The sequence below is a fragment of the Parasteatoda tepidariorum genome, chromosome 6, assembly GCF_982258835.1.
Source record: "Parasteatoda tepidariorum strain Cologne lab strain chromosome 6, Ptep-v5.0, whole genome shotgun sequence".
Classification (NCBI taxonomy): Eukaryota; Metazoa; Arthropoda; class Arachnida; order Araneae; family Theridiidae; genus Parasteatoda; species Parasteatoda tepidariorum.
The window spans coordinates 57,410,784-57,436,325 of record NC_141760.1 but is presented as its reverse complement, the minus strand read 5'-3'; the positions used below and the strand labels follow the sequence as shown (position 1 = coordinate 57,436,325).

At 28.2% G+C, this 25,542-nt stretch overlaps 1 protein-coding gene across 5 annotated transcripts in view; it reads left to right on the top strand.

The window, feature by feature from the left end:
* Nucleotides 1-25,542, top strand: part of LOC107441317 (uncharacterized) — a 206,085-nt gene that overhangs the window by 141,944 nt on the left and 38,599 nt on the right. The window lies entirely within an intron of this gene.

The following is a 25,542-nucleotide window of genomic DNA, read 5'->3' as shown; positions in this document are numbered from 1 at the left end:
ATCATGCATACCAATGTAGAAATTAAAGCATAGGACTTTTTCCTGTAAGCCGAGAAGAGAAGGCGAATACAGACGAAGTATTTAATTATAGACGGCGTATTAACGTCACGGCTATTAAGACGTTGTTTATTATTACACTGAAACTATTCTCAAATCAGATTTATATTGGATGCCTGCAAGCAACGCCACGCTTGGGTGTCGAACCTGATTGGCTGTTGAAATTTTAGTGTAAGCAAATATCACGATTCAGCAGCTAATCAGGTTCGATACGCAAGAGCGACATCCCTTGCAGGCACTCTATTGTTTTCAAAATTTTTTTGCCTAATATCAAGTTATTAAAGATCTTTTTTAAAACAAAGTGTTTAAGCATTGTTTGAAATTTTGTTGAGTGTCAAACCTTATTGACAATCTTTCCAATCTTTCAAATTTGCTGCAATCTGAATATGAGGCAAAGTTCAACCATTTTATCATACATTTTAAACATGATTAAATGATACTATAATTGAATTTGAATGCAAGAGTCAACTTATCGTGTTTCAGTTGCAGGAAATTTGCACGGTATTATGATTCAAGGTATTAACATTATGGTTCAAAGATGGGCTGACTCTCCTCTGCCAGTGTTCATATCTTTATCGTACAATGCAATATTTTCAATAATATGAACAAAACTAACTTCCAGAATTGCTAATGCGATTTAAAGTGTTTTTTTAACCGAAATACATGAGCAAATTGGTATTATTTAAGCACGAATCACATATTCTAAACTTAAGATAAAATTAATTCGAAATGAGAGTAATACCTGTCTATTGTGTCCAAAACAATTTCAAATATTTTTAACATTTTATAATTTCTATCAGAAACATTCATTATACAGAAATGTTTACATATTTTCAGATATATTTTTTTGCTTCCTTAAAGTCATACCTGGCAGTGATAAATGCCAGATGCCTGAGCTTGAAATCCTCTTATATACTAATTAACATAAAATTATTTTTGAAAAAAAACGAAAAAGACAACGGTGCATTTAACTACATAGATTTAACATAACATTATTTTTTTGAAGAAGAATTAATAAATGAGATTTATGATTGTGACAACGATATTTTTCTCTTTTGTTTTGTTTTTCAGCAAAAAAATAAATGCACAAACCTATTGAAATCATCAAAATTTTTCTCTTAGTAGATCATTTGTTGTTTAAAAAGCACTGAATTTTCCCCTTCATCGGAACTATACCTGCACTTCATTCACTGATTCATTGTTTCTTTTATAATAAAGAACTATTTAATATGTTTGTTACTTTAAAAAAAAGTTTAAATCATATTACGAAACTCGTTAAAAGAGTTTAATTAACTTTCTGGATGGCAGGTTTTCACATTGGACGTTAATGAATTTCTATGTTTACTTTTAGCGGAAATAATAAAACCCATTAAAACCATTCCTGAAATAATAGATTGTTTTTCTTTTATTTACACCTCTCGCAACCACTTGGGAATCGTTTTTGTATCTAAACTTTTCTGTTCGTACGCAATAAAAAATGTTTGAAAAAGTAGGAAAATTCCAACTATTTTAATTGATTTTTTTCTTCTTTTCTTAGCAATGCTAAGTCCCATCACTCCATCGCCTGTTTGCGAATAAAAAGTTGTTAGTGATGAGTTTTAAAAAGATAAATATCAAGAAGATGAAACATTTTTCGTACATTTTAATAAATAGCGTAGAGAAAGTATTTTTTTTTCTATGTTTAATGTATACTACAGGATGAACGGAGAGTTTTTGGGATGGAGCAATTTCTTTAAAAATATAATTTCTGAATGAAATAATAAACTTATTATTATTCAAAAAATTTTGATAAGGAAAAACTGTTTCGACCAAGTACCCTTTAAAAGTTTTAGAGGGTGGAGTAATTTTAAAAATTTCGAATGAGAAAATAAAATTTCTTATATATTTACGCTATTTTCTTTTAAGACAACTGAGTTAAAATTATCAAATAAATGATTTTTGTTAAAACAGAAAGAAATTTTTAAATCTAAAGGTTTGAAATTGGATTTAAGTAAACTTTGATAAACCTTTAGTATGTCTTAATTTTTTGCCATTTTTATCTAGATGTGCAAAAATTTGAGTTTTTGTAACTATTTATGGAATAATTGAGAATGTTCTTGTGCTCAATATCCCCTTCATACAAAAAACGCCTTTTATCCAGGAAATCATTATATTTTGTACATTTTTTATTCTATATCTCTTTCTTTTCATCTGATTTGAAAATTGGCGAATTACATTAAATTTTCAAAAATCTTAACTAAAGTTTTATTCATTAAATTTAGAGACGATAATTTTTAATTAAAGTTTTTATTATTCTTAAAATTAATACAAATATTAACGAACTTTCCAAAAATACTTTAAAAAATTTGACTCCTTAATTTTCTATTTTTATCACCGAATTTATGGAAAGAAATTGAAATCTTTTTACCATTAATTTGTTTTTGTTATAAAAAGTTGAGCACATATTTAAGTTTTTTTATTTATAGTCTATTTTACAGATTGTTTTAAATTTTAATAAATTTTTGCTTAAGTTATATTTTACGTTAATAAAATAAGTATTTCATACATAAATATTCATATTTATATTTAATCTAAAAATATGCATTAATATTTTTTATTCGATGTTTTAAGTTTTTGACAATCTTAAATTTAAATTAACGACAAATTAATTTACATAATTTTGTGTCAATATCTTTTCAATCCTTTTGAAAATCAATTAACAGTAAAAGTGAGAAACAATTATCAGAAGCCAGATTGTTTCTCAGAATCAATTAAAGTTAGTTCTGATAACCAACTCAGTCACTGTTTCTTTGATCCTTAAAAAAATTAATTTCATTGTAAATTTTTATCTTACCTTCATTTTAATCATTTCAGGAGTAAAAATATGTCTCCTCCTCCGAATATATAGTAGTTAAACTGAGTTTATTTTGGGTGATTGTGAATTGAAATGCTTGAAGAAATAACTTGATATTTGGCATTTTTGTGTATTTGAGCATTTTAAGCATTTTTTTTTTTTTTTTTGGATTGCGTATTTTAAGATGTATAACAAATGGGAATTATATTTTTATAATTTAAAATTTTTTAATTTTTTTCCGTTATACATTGAGAAAAAAGTATGGTTAAAACTACCAGAATATGGTATAATTTATCATGTTTCTGGCCTTACGGAAACACCAAAAAGCACGGTGACCGTAGTGCTTTGATGATGACTTTCGAAATTAGCAATAGGGTATGGTTTCACTACCATGCTGTTTGGTACTAAATGTGGTTACCTTTAGTAATTTTTTTCATAATACCTTAGAACAAGGTATAAAACCCTTTATTCGGTAAAATTTGCTTTTCTGTTTCGTATTTTTACTAAAATGTGTAGAAATGAAAACTAAAATTCTGAAAATCAAAATATCCGTTAAACTTTTCAAACATGAACGGAAGCGTTTCCATATGAATGAGTTAAATACCGTATATTTTGGTTTTTAAAACCAGAACTAGGTTTTTTTATTTTCAGAAATGTCATTATCACGTAAGTCCAGTAATTTTACTAAGTATTTGTTCTCTGTGTATTTCGCCATATAAAGATAATTTGAATAAGATTAATGATCCATACTTTTATCCAATCCCAATTTAAAACCTACTTAAAGTTGTAACAAATTTGAGCTGTTCAATAAGGTCACATTCTGACTCAAAGTTGAGTATTTTCTGAGTGCATAATGAAACGTTATAAGAAAATCAAATTTTAATGACAAATCATGCAATATAAGAAAAATATTCATGAACTCCGATGGTTATGTTAACTAAACTATTGCTCTTAACTAGTTTTTTCATTATTATAAAGCTATAATCTTGACTGCGTTGTTGCACGACGTTTCCTTATTTTTTTTCTTATGGAAAATCTGAATAAAGTGCGGGAAATAAATACAAATAAGACTAGCATAAAGATAGACTTTTTGTAAAATTATGATTTACTTTTTTTACAATTAAAACAATTGCATATTTTTTAACTTTTTTTTAAAAAGCTTGGTCTTTTAAAAAATATTTTAGCAATATACTTTACGAAAGTTAGTTTTGTTTTGAAAAAAACAAGTGTTTATTTTTAAGTTTAACGAAATAACTTTCTCCAAGTAATTTTTTTCTCTATCTTAAGATAAATTAGTTTCCAAAATTTATTGTTAGTGAAACAGTTTTGTTTATTACCTACCAAATAAAATTAGGCAGTACTTTAGTGAAGTATTGATGCTTTAATTAACAAACTTTCAAACTTCTCAATGACTCGCTGGCTATGAAATATCCAATCAAGTTTTTATTCCTTAAGGAAGAAAAAAATGAAAATGACAGCTTTCTTCTAAAATATGAGGGAAAAACTTTAAAGTCTTCATAAAACTAATTAATTCCCTGAAATCTTATTTAAAAATGATAAATTATAACTTTTCCCTTCTTGACACAGATAAAATTCTAGATTATCAGAAGTTGAAACTGTGCCTGTCAATGACTCGATTATTTTCAGTTATAATCTCACTTTTTAAGCTATTACTATATATTATTACTTTATTTAACTTTACATTTAGCGCAGTTATTAACTTTACGCTTTCTTGAAAATTTTGATTGGTAAGGTATACAATTCCTTACATCACATTAAAAATTAATTTTACATAGAAAAATACAAATGTTTAGCTAAATCACTTAAATGGAAAACAATAGATGAATTTTGAAAGCATCACATTTTTAAAATTCAATTTTTCAGAAACTATTCCTCAAATTTTGCATTTTGGGAAAATTACAGTCCTTAAAACAATTTTAAAAAAATTGTATATGTTACATTTCAAAAGCATAAATGTTTACAAAAGGTTATTTTTTGCATAGAATTATCCTTGAATAAATTAATTTTATAATTGTGTGAAATTTGCTTATTAAGCTCTTGAGATATGGCGAAATACGCCAAAAGTAAAATTTAGATTAAGGGGTCCAAACTTTGGACAGCTTTCCTGACCAAACTATGGGGATCATATTTCCCAGATTTCGGGCATCCTCTGTATTTTGGGGTTAAGAAATTTGAATTAGTCGAAAAAGAAGTAAGTTTAATCAGAAAAAGTACGCTTTTGTGGCTGATTTCGTATCTTAAAATATTGTCTACACTAATTAATTAATGAATTTAAGGTCACTCCCCACGAACCATTAAAATTGAATCTTCGAAGGGGAAGATTCGATTATTAGATTAAAAGTTATTCAGGCTTGTTCATTGTAAAGTGAATACTATGATCCAACGCTATCTGCATTTCCGTAAGTGTTGGGTTTGTCTTGCATGAGGCAATATACATAATTGAAAACTTCGTCAAAGAGGCTCTCTGCTTTAATGTCTCTCCTTATTTAATAAATTTGATTGAAAGAGTACTGACAAAATAGCATATCAATATGACATTTTATCAGCATATTATTGAAAAACGTATGAAAGTGAAAACGTTTGACAAATTATTGGAAAATCAAAAGTGACTGTCATAAGAATGTTATGAAGATATTTGTTGGTGAAAATTGATTTCTCATTTCAGGCTCCCAGCTCGCTAACGGGATAGACTTTAGTATACAGCACTGAAAGAAATGAAAAATATATATATATTTATTTATTCCCTTAAAAATTTCTTAAAAGCTTGTTTTCTAATAGATGGTAGATAATTTTTTTCAGTTTGTAAATATTTTCCTAAATCTACATTCGTTACATTTTTATTTGTTTGAAATTAATAAGTTCCAATCCATTAACACTTTTTCTAATAAATCTGATCAAATATTAATTTAGAGAGAAAGAAAGATAAAAAAGAATCGGCAGTTTTGAAATAGTAGCTGAAATATTGGTTTCTGGCAATGTAAATCGGGTCAAATTACAGTAATCCGCCAATTACGAAAAACCGCCAATATAGCCACTCATATTGACGGTTTTTCTTACCGTAAAATCCATTATGTTATGGAACAAAAAATTCTGATATACCATAATTTTTACAGTAATAATTCCCTGTAAAATCATTAAATAACTCTAATAAAATAAATATTACTGTAAGAATTACGATATAATACTTTACGGATGATGCACCTCAAGTACCAGCGCATTGTACCGTAATTTGATCCGGAATGTTTTATATTGTTGTTATTCACTTAATTTATATGCTCTAATCTAATTCATTTAGCACAATTTTTATCCGTGATCATATTTTTCGTCAACTTAGTAACATAAAATTTTTATTTTATTTTCTAAAAATTGAACTGGAAATCTGAAAATCTAGATTCTGGGAAATCTGGGTAGTATTGACCTGTTAAGATATATAGAAGAGAATTATTACGACCGTGCACTTATCGTTATCTATAACATTCTTCTTTTACGCTCCTCATGAGGGACATTATTTCTTCTTACGTCCATAATTCTCAAAAAGTATGATAAGAAGTAGAATAATGGCCAACATATATTCTGATTTCATTACTCTATGAAAATGACACTTTCACATTGAGGACTGAATAATCTTGGTTTTAATCAGGCATGAAATATTTTAGTTTCCTTTGTTTTTGATGTCACATAATTGAATTCAATAAAGTTTTTTTTTTAATTTATCGTCCACTGAGTTGCCAGCCATTTAACAAATACAAAGTGAAATTCAGCTCTTTTCTTATACGTAACAAAATTCAGAACAAATATTTTGAACAAAATTTTTTTAATTTACCTGAGAGAGAGTAAAATAATTTAGTACTGCCAAATCAATTAAAACAATTACTCGCATAGTTAGCAAATAAGATGTTTATTTGCTGAATTATATTAAGAAGAGCAAATTGGTTCATATTTATGTTACTTGTTAATTATTGCTTTCACTTCCTACAGGAATTATAATTAAGGTAAAAATGTATTGATTGAACATCATACTATTCATCAAAATGTGTGTTGAACTGGTTAATTCATCATTAGAATAAAGTAAAACCATCCCTTTATATGTATTTCGCATGAAATTTATCTTAAATTTGCAGATTTGCAGCCGTTTAGTGTTTCTTTAATGTAGAAACTATTAGCAATGCTTAAAAATTCATGTCCATTACAGAATTATTCGCGAAGGAAAATTTATAATGCATTATGTACACAAATACAGATTGTCTATCTAGATATGCATTTATTTCACAAAGAAAATAGCAATTTCATGTAATTATACCATTATTTTATTTTATGTCCTTCCGGTTGACAACAATTCTTATGTACATGGAGAAAAAGATTCTAGTAAAATTACCGTATTGAATGGTAATTACATTTTAAATAAAAATAAAGCATAATTCTCGTTAATTAAACCAAAGTATGCTGTATTTAAAACACCCATTTAGTAATTTTTTCGTTCATGAGTGGTTACTTTTTCGTTCTGGTTTTTAAAATTATAGTTCATATTACCACACACTTAGCTGAAGAAAAAAAAGTCAATTTAACCGAATAAATGATTTTTGTGCCATGCTCTAAAGTATCATGATAAAACTAACAAATTTTACCCCATTTACCATATTTTGTTTCATTTTATAAAGCTGTATTTCACTATTAATTTTACTATTAATTTTACCAAAATCATTACCAAAGTGCTTCAGTAAAAATTATCGAGCTTTTTGGTCTATCCATAGAGCCTGAAACCATATTCTGGTATTCTAAATTTTACCATATTCCGGCTGGTAGTTATAACTATACTATATTTCTCTGTGTATATTGTGATAAATAAACGGTTTGTGAAAAATGCTGATCTCTGTTCAATGACGATGCGAATAATGACAGATTGCAAATAATAAATTGGTTATTGCCAACTCAATCTTAAAACACGGGGGGCTAATTCAGATTCAAGTATTAAAACACATTTGCCCTTGATGATGCCACTTATAAGGATGTACTGGATCTATAGTATTTAGGTTTTTCTATAGCCTTAATAATAATTTTAATTTTAATAAATTTTAATAAAAATGCAAAGAGGTTTCCGGATTCAAGTACCCAGACACATATGCTCTCGTGGAGGACATTTTAAATAAAATTAAATTTAAGTTGAATTTGTTGAGAAAAAACTTCTAATTCCACTCATGGTTAGTGCAACAGAAATATTTTAACTCTTGATTTGCCTATTATTTAGAGAATTTTACTTTAATGGTTCAGTAGCCAATGTAAGCCAAGAGCAGGAAACGGCCACTAACCGTCACGGCCTCTAAAACGAACTATATGACCGGATTATGATTGTGTTTTAAGTGAACCATTAACGTTTGACAGAGTTATTTGTACATAATAATGCTTGTTTGATGGGAAAATATATAATTTATTTAGAAAAGGTACCATTATACAAAAATATCTTGCATGCTAACTCCATTTTTTAACAATTTACAACTATACATTTCCGTTTCTCTATCAATTATATCATGATGTAAATGTTATCTTAAATGCGTCTCTTTTGAGAGAGGTACAAAGATCTGACAGACGTACATAGAATATAATTACATCAAGCATCACCTAAACATATCCCGCAGCGTCTTTGACTTCACTAAGATATGTCAGAATCAGTGACTGCAGTCAAATTCAACAACGCGTAATCTCTAATGAAGCTAATTTGATCTGTATCAGTCTGCTTAGAAGATTAGAAACAGCAATATAAGGAGAGTGCGCCTAAATGCGACAATATTCAATTTCAAATTCAATAATTATCCGTAAATGTGATAGGAGGAAAATTTCGTATCTCGAGAATATATCTCAACTCATTTCTACACATTTAAAACCGTTTAGAACGGGCAATTTCTAATTACAATTCCATCGCTAATTTTCATGCTCCACCTTACAAGTTCTAAATACTACTTTTTTTCCCGAAATAGAGATCACAATCTCCAAATAGAAGTCACAGGTTATACGACTTAATCCACAACACTGACTAAAGAATGTTCGTAATCTACCACAAGAAAAAAACGGAAAAAAGATTAGTTGAACTATATTTAGAGGTGTTATAGAATAACTGTGGCATTTAAAGCCTGATTCTTCGAGTGGCACTAATTGCGACAGTTTGAAGGCATTAAATATGACGGTGTTTTCTGCAGCCTTTTCAGAGTTAGGTGTCACTACTGCAATCGATAATACCTGTAATTGTTGCTTCTAATTACTATTATGTAATTAATTACTGGTGACTACAATTACAAGTAACTATGTTCTCTGATTACATGTAATGATGATTGAATGTAGTCAGAGCAAGAAAATATGAATATCATGGTTAGATGTTGTCAAAATATAAGATCACAATTAATCAAAATATATGGTAACAAGTAATCATGATTGCATGTAACCATGATTGCATGTAACCATGATTACATGTAATCATGATTAAAAGGCATCACAATATTTGATAACAACTAACTACGATTAACTGTTATAAACTAACGGTTACGAGTTATATTATATGAGATTACAGTACAAAAGACATACAATATATTAATGTACATATGTACATATAATGTACGCACGTGCAAAGTTTGTTTACATGCAATATGTAATGTAAATATTTGTAATAATACGTTTATGTAAGTAAAGAAAATTAGAGTAACGCTGCTTACAAACATATACATACCTGTACACAGAGTTTGCATGTATTACGCTCATGAAATATTGGTATTTATGTAAGTATGTACTTTTAATATTTATGTGTGTATATGGTTACAATATTATGTATATATATACAGTTTATGCAGGAACATATAATTTATCTATTTACCTTACGCATGTACTCATGGATAAAGTTTTTCGTACACACATACGTACATACATTGTATATATGTACATTATAAACACATGTATGTATCTACAAAATGTATGTATGTACATAAATTGCATGGACATGGATTCATACATCCAATGGTAGACTGCGTGAATGCACGTACATTTACTGAATGTACATACAAATGTACATAGTACGTACGTACATACGTGTAACGAATGTGCATTCATGGTGTTCATTGTACGCATCTACGTGCATTGTTTTTACATGTGTACGTAAATACGTTGAACGTATATGGAATATACAAGTACATGAAATGTACGTCTGTACGTTTATCGTGCATATACATTACTCACAATTTCAAAAATGTCATAGTTTAAAAACACGATTTCTCTGGAACTCTTCGACCAATTTTAGTTTGCCATGCAAAATTATATTCTATAAAAATGAAGTACAAAATTTTATACCTTACAGCTCAAACCTTTTTTGAACAATATTAAATAAAATAAATGAGAAAAGGATAAATATTTATTGCATTTAATTATCTTTGGATAAATGCATTTTATAATTGTGTGCAAATATTTTTTAATTCGCTTAAAAAGTTCTCAAAATATAGCGAAATACGCAAAAAGTAAAATTAAGTTTAAGAGGTTCAAACTTTAGAGCGCTCTCCTGACCAAACTGGGACCTTATTACCCAGATTGCAGGCTACCTACTATACTTTGGAGATCAGAAATATGAATTCGTTGGAAAAGAAGGTATATTTATTCACAGAAAATACATTTTTGTATCTGATTTCGTAACTTAAAATATCCTCTACACTAATAAATTGTAAGTATTTGCGAAGCGGGGGTGGCATCAATTTGGATCTCAATTGAGATTGAGTCTTGGATTGTGAAAATTCGATCATTAGATCAAAAGTTATTCAGGGTAGTCCATTTTTTATTTTACGCACTGTATATACAATTAATGTATGCTCTTATAATTTACTTGGAACAAGACTGTAATTTGTATTGGTAGCAGAAATCTAGGTAAAATTTATGCACAGTAGCTTATCAGAAACGGTCGAAATTTTAATCAGTGATAATTTTTTCTCGCAGCGTTCAGAAGCAATTGTAACTTGTACTGTCATTAGGATCATAGCAACACACAAGTTTGCACACATTAACAATTGAACACACTAGTCATAAAATTGTTGGAATTGTGATAGACGATTAATTCCATTTGACTATAAGTTTTTAGCGATAAGAAAACAATTGGAACTTGTATTATTATACAGCACATAGTTCCAACTAAAATTGCTGAGTTCTAGTTGATTTTAAAATGTTCATAGTTTTGGTTTGACTATACATTCTACTCGTTGATAAATTCTGTCTGTGGTAGTCAAAAGATGATGAGAGCTTGTACAGTCAACTAGAATAGAGCTCCTGTAGTTGCATTTTAAGTAATCTAGCTAGACTTAAAGCGTCCGGAAATTTGATTGACGATTAACTCTATCTTTAACGATTAGATATATAAATGGTTGAAGTTTGTAATCTTATCCAACATAGAGTTTCAATTAAAATTGCAGTGTTTTAACTAATTTTTAAAGTTGTCTTTGTTTTGAATGGCAATGAATTCCTATCGATGGCAATTAATTCCTAAATAAATTCTGTATGAAGCAGATTGAAAACGATGGAACTTGCATAGTCATCCAGATCAGAGCTCTACTTGAATTTTCAGAAGTTTAGCAAGATTTAAAATGGTCTTAATTTTATTGAAGATAAACTCAATTTTGCCATAAAATGTCAATAATTCATCATGAGAAGATTTAAACTTGTCTTGTCTTCGGGCATGGAACATTCTAGTTGGTCGGAATGGGTATGAAATTCTGATAGCCAAATTTCATCGCTTGAAACACAAAGACAAGAGAATTAAAACATTGTAAAATCACACTGTCGCACTTAGATACCTTGAGAGTCGTATTGAAGGGATACCTTAATGCGACCTTAAATTCTTTAACCTAAAATGCGAGAAAAATGCCCTATATGCGACAGTGATGTATCTTTGCTTAGGTTACAGATAAGTATTCAATTTCTGCAAGTAAAATTCGTTTAGAACTGAAGTCATATACTTAAGTCATTTTCAGTGAATGCATCCAATAAAAGGTCAAGTTAGACCAAAATGCGAAAAACTTATATATAATGATTTGATTACATTTAAAATCATTTGAATTAAAATATATTTGTACTTTTCAAAGTTATTTGCATCTCATTAGAAATTTTACTGAAGTTATAAATTATGAGTCACTAAGTTATCACGTTCCTAAACTGGAGTTTACTAATAGAGTTTATACTATAGCACTCCATTTGGATAAAATCAAAGTGGATAATCTTAACTTCTGTGACTGGAATCATGGATTATCTAACTAATTTACGAGATGAATGATAGTTTTCGTAATTTTCAAAACCGAGTTCATGTTAATATTCAGTTAGTGAAACTATTTAAAATTTCACTCAGCGTGAATCAAATTTTAATGACCTCGCTTAAAAATCTGAAATATTTAAGTATAAAAATAGACCACAATCGTGTCTACTTGCAAAAATAAAAATAGTATGTTTAAAATTCTGTTTTTTTTTGTTTTTTTTTTGCTTTAGATTTTAAAGATTGGAGGCTGAAAATGTCAGGCACTTATTCATTAAATTTTTATGCGACTATTTCAAAATACTCGAACACAAATCTCAATAATTTTTTGCATTTAAAATATAAAGAATCTCTTTAATGATAAAATAAAAATAGTAATTTCCCAATCTCTAGACAAACATATTAATTTAAAGTCTTGATATTAATTATTACATTTACAAATATTTATGAATAAAAATAACAGTATGTTTATTCAAGTCTTTATTGATATTAATAAAATCAAATAAACCTTTACAGTGATAAATATTTTTACCTGATGCAAAAAGAAATCTCAGGTCTTTTAAAAAATAAATAACTTAGGACAATTATATTGATGTTAACACATTTTTACTTGCATATATTGGATTTATTTATCTTTAAAAAAAGTTTTTTTTTTTAATTTTAAACTAAAAAACTGCAAGACCTTTTATTATTACTTTAAAAAATCTACTTAAGGGTTCGTAAATTAAAAAAATGCAAGCTAGATTATTAGATTTTCCATTGTTTATTTTCTAAATTAAATTATTATTCAGGTATTGAAAATAAATCTCTATTAGCGCTTATGTTAATTAAAAAATAATGATTAGAGGGACATGTTTACTTTTTCTTTTTTTATGTATATGAGAAAAAAATAAATACCATCATTAAATGGAAAAAAGCTCTTGATATAAAAATGTAATTAATTAATTTAGTAGAGAATTTATTATCTGAAAATGGCATAAAAACACAAAAATAAATATTTCACTATTGGTAAGGCTCCTCCATAATGATGCTGTAATCAACAAGGTAGGTCTGATGGACTTTCCCTGTAGTCTTGCAATAAAGGAGAAAAAAAATTCTATAGATACTTGTTTTTCTTTTGTGTTTCCGCCATACAATAAAAAAAGTTTTTGATGAACTAATGATATCTTTAATTTTATGTGATTTATTATTAAATAATTATTCATGATTATACGAGTCATGTCATTTTTATAACTATCCTTTCTCTTTCATAAAAAAAGAATATTAATGCATACTCTTGATATTTTCATAAAGCTAAACAATAACTAAAAATAATTTTGAGTTTCTATTCTACAGCTCAATTTAATAAAAATTATGCTGATAATATTTTTTTTAAAACTTACGAAAAATTCTAATTTGATTGATCGCTTTTATAAATCTGACCTGGCTAATACAAATAGTTTCACGGGAAACAAAGAACGCTTCAGCAAGCCACACTTGAGATCACTGGAGGAGCATGGTTTTAAAATATATAACATGAATGCAAAAAAACTTGATTGGTATACTATGATTCAAAGATATTTAACTTTCAAGTACTAGGGAATTAATCAATTGTGTTTTCACTTTCTATCACTCAGTTTTTATGAATTTACTAGCATTTCCCTGTGCGTGCTGCAACGCTTTCAGTCTGAATTATATTTAAAGGAAATTATGTTAATAGAATTTAAAATAACTTACATCATTTTAATGTTTTAAGCAATTGACAATTTTACCGCTTGTTGTAAACACGCTCATTCAATTGCTTTAGAATACTCAATGTTCTATGTCTTACCGTTCGGAGCGTACACGAATAAATTAGAAAGTTTGCCGACACATGAGCAGGGCACATAGCAATATAAGCATAGATTCTCCAAAGTTAGTCAACATACTCGTAATGACTGTCCTTGAGCTTTGTTGATTGTCATGGCGAATGCAAAATGTAACGGAAACTGCAAACACTTAAATTCGAATGGCATGTACGTCGGGATCATTGGGATACGTGGTAACAGATCATCTTTTCTTCTAAATTTGCCATTAAGAATTTTAGCTTAAAGGATATTGGTCATTATTCTTTTCACTCGAAGAAGAATGTGATTTTCTTTCAGAATGTGATGATTGATGTCGTACACATCGCAGTTTTTGGCTGCTTATATAGCTCGTTCACTGAACCACTGAAGATTTTTAAAATTTCGCTCGATAATTAAGAAAACGCTGTGAATGAGTACATCTGTGGTTGAAATAATTTCACTGAAGTTTGTTGTACAGTGTAATGTTTTGCGTAGATTTATCTACTGTTATCTTTCTATTACCAATATCATTTATTTATAAACTTAATGCGAGGGTTTTTTAAATAATATTTCTTAGAAAATATTTAAAATTTTAAATGTTTTTTTTCACTCTTTTTGCTTTAATTGCTGTTTAGGTTTTCCACTAATCTTGTTTAAAATTTTGTTCCTCCCCCAAGCTCTTCGTTTTACAAGCTCATGCTAAAACTATATGTCAAAAGTTTTAAAAAAGGGAATAAATAAAATAAAAAATACTAGACAGAAATTGAATGTTGAAAGATATAAATCAGAAAATTTATTTCATAATTTAATAAGAAAAAGACTTAAAAAAGATAAAACCATTTTCTGTTTGAACTGTCATGCTATACTGTTAAGGCAGTTTATACCGGCACTATAATGGTTTGAACTGTTAGGGCTATCGTTATATATTACTGACAAGTAAAAATAATTACTAGAAGTATAGATCTAAATAAGAACAAAATATTAAGTTTTATGCGAGGATGTCAAAGTTTTCTTTGTTGCCATGCAACTCAATTAGCACTAATTTCAGATTCTCAAGAATACTTTCCAAATAAATATATAATCGACTTGAAAATATTTCATGCTTGTTATCAGAATTTGCTACTTCTAACATAAAATATTGTCAGATTGGGTTATCAATATAGTGTGTCAGTAATATCTTCATAAACATGCATCGAAAACAAAATTTTATAAAAATATAAATTTCCCCTAAGAGCGTGAAAAAAAACCTAACTCATAACTAATAATTAATAAAAATCAAAATTAAGCCAGCCATTGGATATTTTTTAGTTTCATATGGCAACGATTTACCCAAAATCCTGTTTGTCGAAACTATCTCTCTAAGTACATTACTATATCTCTAAGTACATTTAATCAATTTTTTTGAAAACAAATTAAATTATTCTTAAAAATGGAGCTCACATTTATAGTTAAGTCAAAGCTTATTATATATATATATATATATATATATATATATATATATATATATATATATATATATATATATATATATATATATATATCAATGGTATACGCATGCTGAACTCACTAAATTTTATATAGTGATTTGTTTGCTTTAACATAAAATTTAAGCCTAATGAAAATTGACAGCTATAATTTGATTAAACCAAATGAAAATGCTAATTCATTTTTAGGGTACGTTAAAATTTAAATATTACATTATTCAATCAAATATATTTGCCCTGGGAAATAGTATTATTTTTATCCTAGAAAAACAGAAAAATAAACTTTCAATATTTTCTTATCATTTTATTTTCTCTGTCTGGAGAGACGACGGCAAAGTTGCTAAACGTTTCATTCCTAAAGCAAATGTTTTTTTTTATCGCCAGTGAATTTCGAAAAAAGTAGTTTGCAAAGTTCTTTTCCTTCACATTTTTCTGATATTGAATTGTTCAATTCTTAAAAAGACTATACTGCTCAGGGAACTTTCGAGGTAAACTATATTGCAAAATGAAGTCACTGTAGAGCAAATAATTTTTTACAGTAAAATATATATAAATAATTGTCTCGATTAATGTTAATATAGAACCATGGTCGCTTTTCTCTCACATATTATGCATTCACGACCATTCTCAAACTGATTTTATCTGCCTTTAAAATCATCTTCAATGTACAACGGAATTAGACAGAGCCTTTTAAATTAGTATGTTAAACACATTACCTGAGTAGGAATGCTAGCAATGTATGTGTGGTTTTTCTCTTATCTTATGCGCATATTTCAACTATAAAAATTTACAGTGAATTTTGATTTAACAATAAAAATTTCTGGAATCCTGCACTGAGTAGAAAAATTATGGCCAAAACTATTAGAATATGGAAAAAATTATCACATTCCTGACTCTAAGGAGAAATCAAAAACGATTCAGCAAATTTTCCCGAAGCTATCTGGTAATGATTTTGATAAAATTAACTGGAAAATACGGTTAATAATATGAGATAAAATATAGTAATTTTATCATGATATCTTATAACATGGCATAAAAACCATTTGCACGATAAAATTTACTTTCCTGTTATGTATATTTTAAGAGACGTTTATTTTGGCAATAAGAACTAAAATTTTTAAAAACAGAAACCAGAATGATTGGAAAAATTACCATATATTTTGGGTGTATTATCCTGAATTATGGTTTTTGTTCACCAGAAGTGTCATTGCCATACAGCCCAATAATTTTACCATCATTTTTTCTCTGTGTGAGCACTGATAAATTTTAGGGTAATTTTTGTAAGAAATATCATTATAACATAGATTGGAAATTTAAAAAAAATTATTTAGATTTGTAGATTTGAAACGTAGTTTGATCTGTTCGAATATATTAGAACATTTTTCTTTTAAAAATTGACAGTCAATAGTTACTAAACTTTTTATTGCTTTCTTTAAATGATGCTTCTTAGTTTTCTATTATTACTTTTTTTTCATTTATAATCTGATGAAGGTTAGTGGTTTCAAATTCCCATTTTATTCCTCGTGATGAAAAGCAAACTATTTCCTTTAATTGAATAAAATTAACTAGTGGGCTGAGCCTCCTGCTCGCTAACGCTCGCCAACCCCCCGAAAATTCCTACGCAATCTTATATGGTTTGCTTCGCTCGCCACTAAATTAGGTACATTGCAAATGCACAAAATTCTAAGAATTGAAAACAATCATTCAAATCCATATAACAACTTTTTTTAAAAAAAAAAATTACATCTATTTAGTAAATACTAAGTCATTAAAATAAATTTGAATTCAAACAAATGACATGTAATTCGTTAAACCTATTAGAAATGTGCTATAGTATAAAATCTTATGATAAAATTTCTGAAACTGATATCTCTTTAAAAAAGGTTAAAATCTTGACTATAATTAAGTCTATTAAAAATGAAATAAGTGAAATGCAATGGAAAAACCTGCATAAACAAATAAATTCTAGTAAAACAAATAAATTCGTAATATAAATCAAAAAATGTCAAATAAATTCGTAATATTTAAATTCGTGAAAAAAAGCGCTTACGACAAAATACTAAAATAGAGATCTATCGATAAAGACTATTCACTTCGGCCTAGCTTATGCTCTCTCTAGTTATTTCAGTTTCCGTTTTTAAAAGCTCTATATGTTGAGCCATCTCAGCTAGATTTGGCATGTGACATTTTTAGCGGCAATCATTGGTCGATTTTCTAGCGTTGCCATTCAGGGAGTTGTAATGAGGCTTTTTTTGTTACCGTGTAAGAGAAATATATATATAGATTTTTGAGTAATATAATAGTGTATATATAATAGTGTATGTGATATGATAAATGTGTGGAAAATATTTGTCACATTTTTATTTAATTTTTAATTTTAATACTGATGAAAATAATATTTTCATTGCGGGAATAATAAATTAATATAAAATATTTCTAACGTCATTTCAAATTATAAGTCATAAATAGTTTTTTGTAAGATATAATTCATCTGATAAGTATAATATATAAATAATTCAACAGAGCTGCAAAAGTTTAACACCATCAAAAATATATTTCTAGCAATAATATTTCAGAGCTTACCAAGTTTATTAAATATGAAACACAATTGTGATGCAGTAATTGTTTAATCAAATTAACTTTTTTCTTGGACAGATATCTTTATATTTACCAGCAAATTTTACCTATCCAAAAACAGTTATACAATAATTTTTCACTCTATCTGTTAGTTATAACTATCCTGAGAAATGCGTTGCAAATTAAAAATCACATACACAATTTTCTGATTAAATAATTTCCTTAAATCTGCATTTTTTTATAAAAAAAATATATTAATTTCGAGCCTTAAACTTAAAATGCAATATAAAATAATAAAAAAACTTTGCTTATTCCAAATAACTATATTCTGTTCATCACTATTTTAAAAATGTTTAATTGATGCAAATTGAAACTAATTTTAAAGAAAAAAATATAACATAAATTAAACAGATTTTTTCGTTAAATTTATAATCAGTAAAAAGCTTGTAAATATTAATCACAAAATTTTATTGCCTAACATGGTTCAACGAAAAATAATTTCATAATCTGCGCTGAAAATTGCTTTGGTGAGGAACATTATATTTCACACATAAATCATAATTTTATATTTAAAATTGAGCTGAAAGCAAAATATTTTTTTATGTTAAGTAAATATACTTATCACTTTAATGTTAAGCTACTCATCTCTTTCAATACATACAATTAATAAACTAATTCTTTCACTTCCTTCCAAATTAAAACAAAACTTTCTCTCGATTAAAATCCGAAAAAAATATCTTATTCTCGCAAAACAAAGTTTTACATCTAAGCAAATACGTAGTAAATAGGATAATAAAATAGGAAGGAAAGAAACTGAAACAGAAACATTGTCAGCGAATGATTAACAAAAAATTAATGATGAGAACGAGAAATTTCTTCTATTGAGAGAGATAACAATTACTTTCATTAAGTTACGCGCCTATTCTTTCTCTTTTTATGCCTTGCCCGAAAGGAAATTGTCGAGAGAACCATTAATAAAGTGCGAAACAGCATGTGATGGAAATGTAATATATCACATTGCAATGGTGACATCCAAAGACATCGTGGACTTTGGCGATGATTTATCTCCCAGTTAAACACACGAAATTTATAGAAAAAGTTCTAAGATGAATTATATTACTCGGACTGGTTATTGAGCCTGAAAATATTCATACTACAATTCACTGAAAATCGGTGGAGATATTTTAAATAATAATATAAAATGATCTTAATCCAAATGTGTACTAGTATTATTTATGATTACTTTCCAGAATTCTAATATATTTTGTATCCGACAAAATTGTACATCAGTATTTTTACACTTTAATATCACTTATTCAAGATACAAAAAAGTTTTTAAAGAAAATCTCAAGATGAATAATAAGAAATATATTTTTTATTGATATTGAAAGTGTTCTAATTCCAATTTAATTGAATATAGAAATAATTGCATTACCACAACAGCCAGATCTTGAAGAAAAGGGTCATGAGATTTAATCCCACTCTAGCGGCTTTTATCATAGTGAAGCTTATCATTATCTCTGTTAGTACAGCTTAGCATTACAGGATAGACGCAGAATACTTTAATATTATTAAGGAGAAGGAAATACTTTTAGATACGCACCAGATATAATATCATATATGAGTCAATCTTCTAAAGATATTATATAAAGATTTCTAAGCTGATGTCACTTCACTTATTTGTCCTCTGGAAATCAATGATGATGAAGTTACAGATACAACCAATTGAAATACGTTTCTTTCGGGATAGGAATGCGAATCGTCCAATAGGAATAGTGCAAACAACTAGTTGTCATTGTACCACGAAATTACGACAATTTATTTCTTTTTCTTACCCTTAGATATAGTTCAGCCTCTGGCAGACATCCATATTTAAATTGTTGTTGTTGTTGTTGTTGTAACTCATTTACGTCGCACTAGAGCTGCACAATGGGCTATTGGCGACGGTCTGGGAAACATCCCTGGAACCCTACCATGAGCTACATGGAATGAAATTCCATCTGGGAATGACGTCACGTTCCAACGGGAATTATTTTTCCCCACCACGAACACCTTGGAAAGAGTTTCTTGGCTGGAATTGGAACCGGTTTCATTCCAACCAGTCTCCGGCACCTAGAATCGTCGTTCCAAGGAGGGAATGATGAATTTTTAAGGACTAAATACGATATTTCGTCGATGAATGTCTTAATTTTTTTTCTATTTCATAAGAGAAGATAACAAAATTTTCTAAAAGATAAACGTACCCGAGCCATTTTCAAGACGATAATTAAAAGAGAAATGTTTTGTTTCATTAGTATGTGTGAACGAAAAGATACTTTCAGAGTTAACTAAGAAATTACGGCAAACTAAAAATAATTATGCTCTCATATGATAATTGTTACTATTTCTATGTTATTATTACGGGATATATTACTTGGTCAATACCTTTTTTTGAAGTTCCAATCATTTCTTTTTTTAATTTTCTTTCGATGAACTTTCAGTTCAACAATATTTAACTTCCTTTTGAACAATACTTCTTCATATTATACACCAATGGCAGCACATTTAAAAGAATTTGTTACAGGCATGATTTATTATAAAGTAAACAATTTATTTATAATAAGAAATACAAAAAAGAATAAAAACGTTTCAAAAAATATTTATAAAATCTGTATTTATTTCTTCTTTTACTCATTTTAAAAATTTTTATTCTCATTCTTCCATTAAAATATATACTATAAAAGCTGCGGAAGTAGTTCTCTGAACTATAATTTTTAAGTATTTCATACGTAAAATGATTTTACAAATTACGAAAAAAATATTACGCAGTTCTATAAATTAATTTCTTGTGAACATATTTATTTAACTATCAGTAAAAACAGTCACTTTTATAATGTAACAAATAAACCAAAGTAATAAGCAAAGTAGTAACTTTAGTCATTCATACTGTTACAAATTTAATTGAAAACTAATGAACTTTTATGAAATTAAATTAATTTCAAAGAGATCAAGGTAAACGTTAATTTTTTTGTCTGATAAAATTTGAATTCTTTCTGGCAATTAGTTTTGATTTAAAAACTAGTATAATTAGTAATCTATCTACATGCAGTTCTCAGGCACGAAATTTTGAATCTTAATTCATTAAAATATGATCATTATTTTAAGAATTGTACTTTTTAAAAAATATTTAAAATAAATAATGAAACGTATTAAAGGATATATCAGAAATATTTATTATGAAAAAATGATTTGATTTTATGAATTATACATGATAAATATGACAGTTTTTAATTAATAAAACTATATGTGTAATAAATTAAAGAATATTTCAAAGTATTCGCAGTTCATGTTTTTTTAGTCTAATGAAAACAAAAAACATTTTAAAAAGAAAACAATAAGTAGTCAAAAATATTATCTAAATAGCAGAAGCTCGTTTCGTTTTACTCATGCTAATGCTGCCAAACTCAAAAAGAAAATCTAAAGTAAATTGTGTGATTGGTTAAATTTTAGCCACGCCCTGAGAGCGAGTTATCATGGAATGTCTGATTCCAAGGGAGTGTTCATGGTACGGTATTAAACATTCATGGAACCAAACTTTCCCAGTTTCACTTTCCAGCCGGGAATCTTCATTCCATTCCCGGTAATTCATGGTAGGGCCCCTGAGGATGATCCGAATACACGCCATCACAATTTTGATTCTCTGCGGAGGGGATATCACCCCCGCTTCAGTAGCCCGACGACCTGCACGCGAAGTCGAGCACTTTACGGTTGCACAGTTTAACGAGGACCCACCCGCACACTGACCGCAGCCAGTGATGCTTTATTTCGGTGATCTGCTGGGAACCGTGTCTTAACGATCAGTCCACTGCGGGATCCATATTTAAAACATAAACGATTAGTGCGTGATGTTTGCTTACAACATAAATACTTGTGTCAACCTATCTCTACAGTTAGTACTTCGAAGTTAGCAAGTCGGTCAGGTTGTTTGTATGTTTCTATTATATCTTGTTTTCGTTAGCTCAGTTTGAGAGCTTGTCTGTTGTTTATGAAGTGGTGCTTGTACTATTATCTGATGATGCTGTCTTAGAGCTGGAGCGATCTGCTGTTGCCATGTTTGACTTGAGTCAGCTTGTGTACAAACTATACATGAGCTATATCCCTTCTTATTAATCTTTGATCAGTATCGACTACGTATGAAAGAGAAGTGCAGTGTTGGCCTATAACTCTCTCTTTAGATCTGTTTTCCAAACAGTACTATTCTAGAGGAATAGCTGACCCCTCTTTTGCTCGAAGGTGACGATCGAAGCTCTGTTTTGCATATAAATGAGTTTCCCGTAAAGAGATTGCGGAAAATAACCAGTTTTCTGTTAATTTATAGTTTGCTTAAGCTAAGAACTCCTCCCACCACAAAGTCTGAGGCCGTCTGGTGCTATGGAATGGCGCATTTTAGGGAGCGTAGCTTCACTCTAGGACTAACACAATAGACCGAAGAGATTCCCTCTCTCTCGCCGACCCGAGCTGAAACCACTCCAAAACAGTGACCCCGCACCCCTACTTGAAAAAGTCATACCTCGTTACCCTGGTCACCATCGCAGGTTCAGACGAATGTCTGGAGGAGTTCTTATTTTAGACAAACAATACCTAAAAGAACTTCCTTTCAGATACTCCAGTATATTGTTATTTATTTTATTAGCAAATAGTTGTCTAGTTAGAGTGTGGGATTTGAATGTTCGCCAACCACGGTTTCGGCAACAATTCAGCTCCGCTCTGGAAAGCTGGAAGTTTTAATCGGGTTGAAATCATGTTTTAGTTGTTTGCACCTAAGTAATATCTCCGACGTTTGCGGAGCTGGATAAAGGCTTATTGTTTAAGTGCGTGAAGTAATTTACAAATGCATAATTACTATATATATATTTAATGTTACTGTGTCTCCGATAAATATTCTTGCAGAAAATTTTCATTTTTAATTCTCCTAAATTTTACTTGAAACTCCTAATAAATAATTTAAAGTAGGTTTTATGCATTTTTGATTAAACTTTTATATCCAGTGCTATAAGGATAGTTATTATTAATCTCTATTTAGTCAATTTATAGTGATAATAAACATTACAGTTTTTGAACTATAACTTGAAACCGAAAGTTAGAGTCAATACCTAATTAAAGGAGCAGTAGATTTAACTATAATTTTTTCATTCTAAGAAAATTCAAGTCTAAATAATTGTGAACCCATCTCAAAATATCAAACTCTTTCTCATTAACATTAAATACAGTTTAACTCTTTAAGAAATGAGTACCATTTGTACGTAGAATAAAGAAATTGAACCGAATACAGAGCAAAAGCACACTTGTTTTTTCAAAGAAGAAATCATGAAGAAAAACTTACATTACAAACCTTACGATTTTGGAATAATTAAATCGCTGAATTTAAAATATTGTTTCTAAAATACAAAAATGCCTTATATTTTGTTATAAAGTTTGCATAAATGAAAAAACTTATTCAGTGCTTAATAATTATTTTTATATAACTATATTATAACACATTTTATTTTTAGCTGGGACTGTTGGAAACTTTATGATGGTGTGCATATCAACCAATGAATAGGGTTGTAAAATGAATTCCTACCCATAGCTTTTAAATGTTTCTCATAGCGTGACTTATATTAATTGACTGTCTGGAAGATATTACACAGTTGACTAATTACAGTTTCTAGAAGGCATTTAATATAATGCTTTATTCATTCAAGTGCAAAGAAACTTGCAAAAGAGTTTTAATAGTTCGAAAAAGTATTACTTACATTTTTCAACTTCAAAAAGCTCATATAATAGGCTCCAATATAACGCTAATGTATAATATAAAATTTTTATATTTTTAAACCATAACAATAAAACTTTATGAACATAGTTTATAAATATAACCAAATGAATATAATCAAAACAATTAAGTTTTGTATCAAGTTTAAGCCGTTCCTAATTATAACATTTCAAATATAAATATTTAGAATGAAAATATAAATTTCTAAGTTATGGATTCGCGTTGCAAATCTAAATCTGGATTCTAAAGTCTCGGTTTCATTGTGCAAGTTTAAAAAAAATAATTTCTAAGCTGCCCCATCATATGCTAAAAGTTTAATACGTTTCCATGAAAAAGAAAGATTTGCAACTATTTCTTGAAAAATAAAACTACCGCTCTAATCCAAAATGCATGATATCATTATTCATAATAACTTATGTAAAAATTATTTGTGTCTAAAACTATTCAGCTGCAAGACACAATTTCTTTTATGATTATGATAAAAAGCAGAGATTTTTTTTATTTATCAAAAACAGCTTTAATGCAAAGAAGTAAGTAAAAAAATAAAAATTTGTAGCGTTTGAGTATTTTTTCTGTGAAATTTTCAGTTATTTTTTCTAGTGTAGCGGACTAAAACTAAAATTTCAAAAGCAAATAAACTTTTTATAAGACTAATAAAAACTTTAAAAATGAATAGAATTCTTGCAAGATTTTGTTAAGGACCCATTCCCTGATCTTTAATATACTGTTTAAATTATTTATTAGTAGTGGTGAAAAAAAATTCTTTTATTGGGAATTCTTTAAATATATAATACACTATCATTGCCACCACAGGAGAACCACTATTGCTACCACTATTTTTTTCTGGTTGTACAAAAAGTTTGTAGTAGTAATTGCAACCATTTTTATTATATCAGAAGAACTTATTACCAAAATTAATTAAACGTCATCTGCGTATTGCGATTTTTTACGGTTTCCCTAACCGAATAAGCACCTTTTCTCCATTAACTTTGATTTTTAGTACATGGGTTATATATATATATATATATATATATATATATATATATATATATATATATATATATATATATATATATATATCCAATATATAAGTCCAATTTCTTTTTTTTTTTTGCACAGAAACATGGAAAAGTTATTTTTTTAGTTTTTAAATTAGTTCATCTTAGATTACGTTTTTATTGTGAACTTTGAATCTTTACATATGTTTATAAAATGTATACATTAAAAATTGTTGACTCTTGATTTTACAGAACTTGAAGTCTACAACATCAATTCGAATAAAAACAACTTTTTTGAAGCATTAATTTATATTTCTCTCTCTAAAAACAAATTTAAATCTATAAGTATTAAAATAGCAAACAACAAATCACTGAAGTTCTTGAATGCTTCAATGATTCCGCTAAAAAAATCGAACAATAATATACTGATGAAAAAAATAGTACTAAAGTATGAAAGTTTTGTTTTTCGAGATTCCTGAAGCATAAGTAATAAAATTAAGTTTAATTTTTTATTTCGTCGTTTTCAGTAAGTCCCATTAATAGTTTATTTCTAATACCTCAGGCTAAGCCCGTTGTTAAGAAATACAAATAAATATATAAATAAATAAAATCTAATAACAAACAACAAAACATTGGAGGATGTTTCTTTAAAAATCGCAAGAACAAGTAAAAAATATTGCAATGCAGCGAAATCTCTTTTCTTCTTCAAAT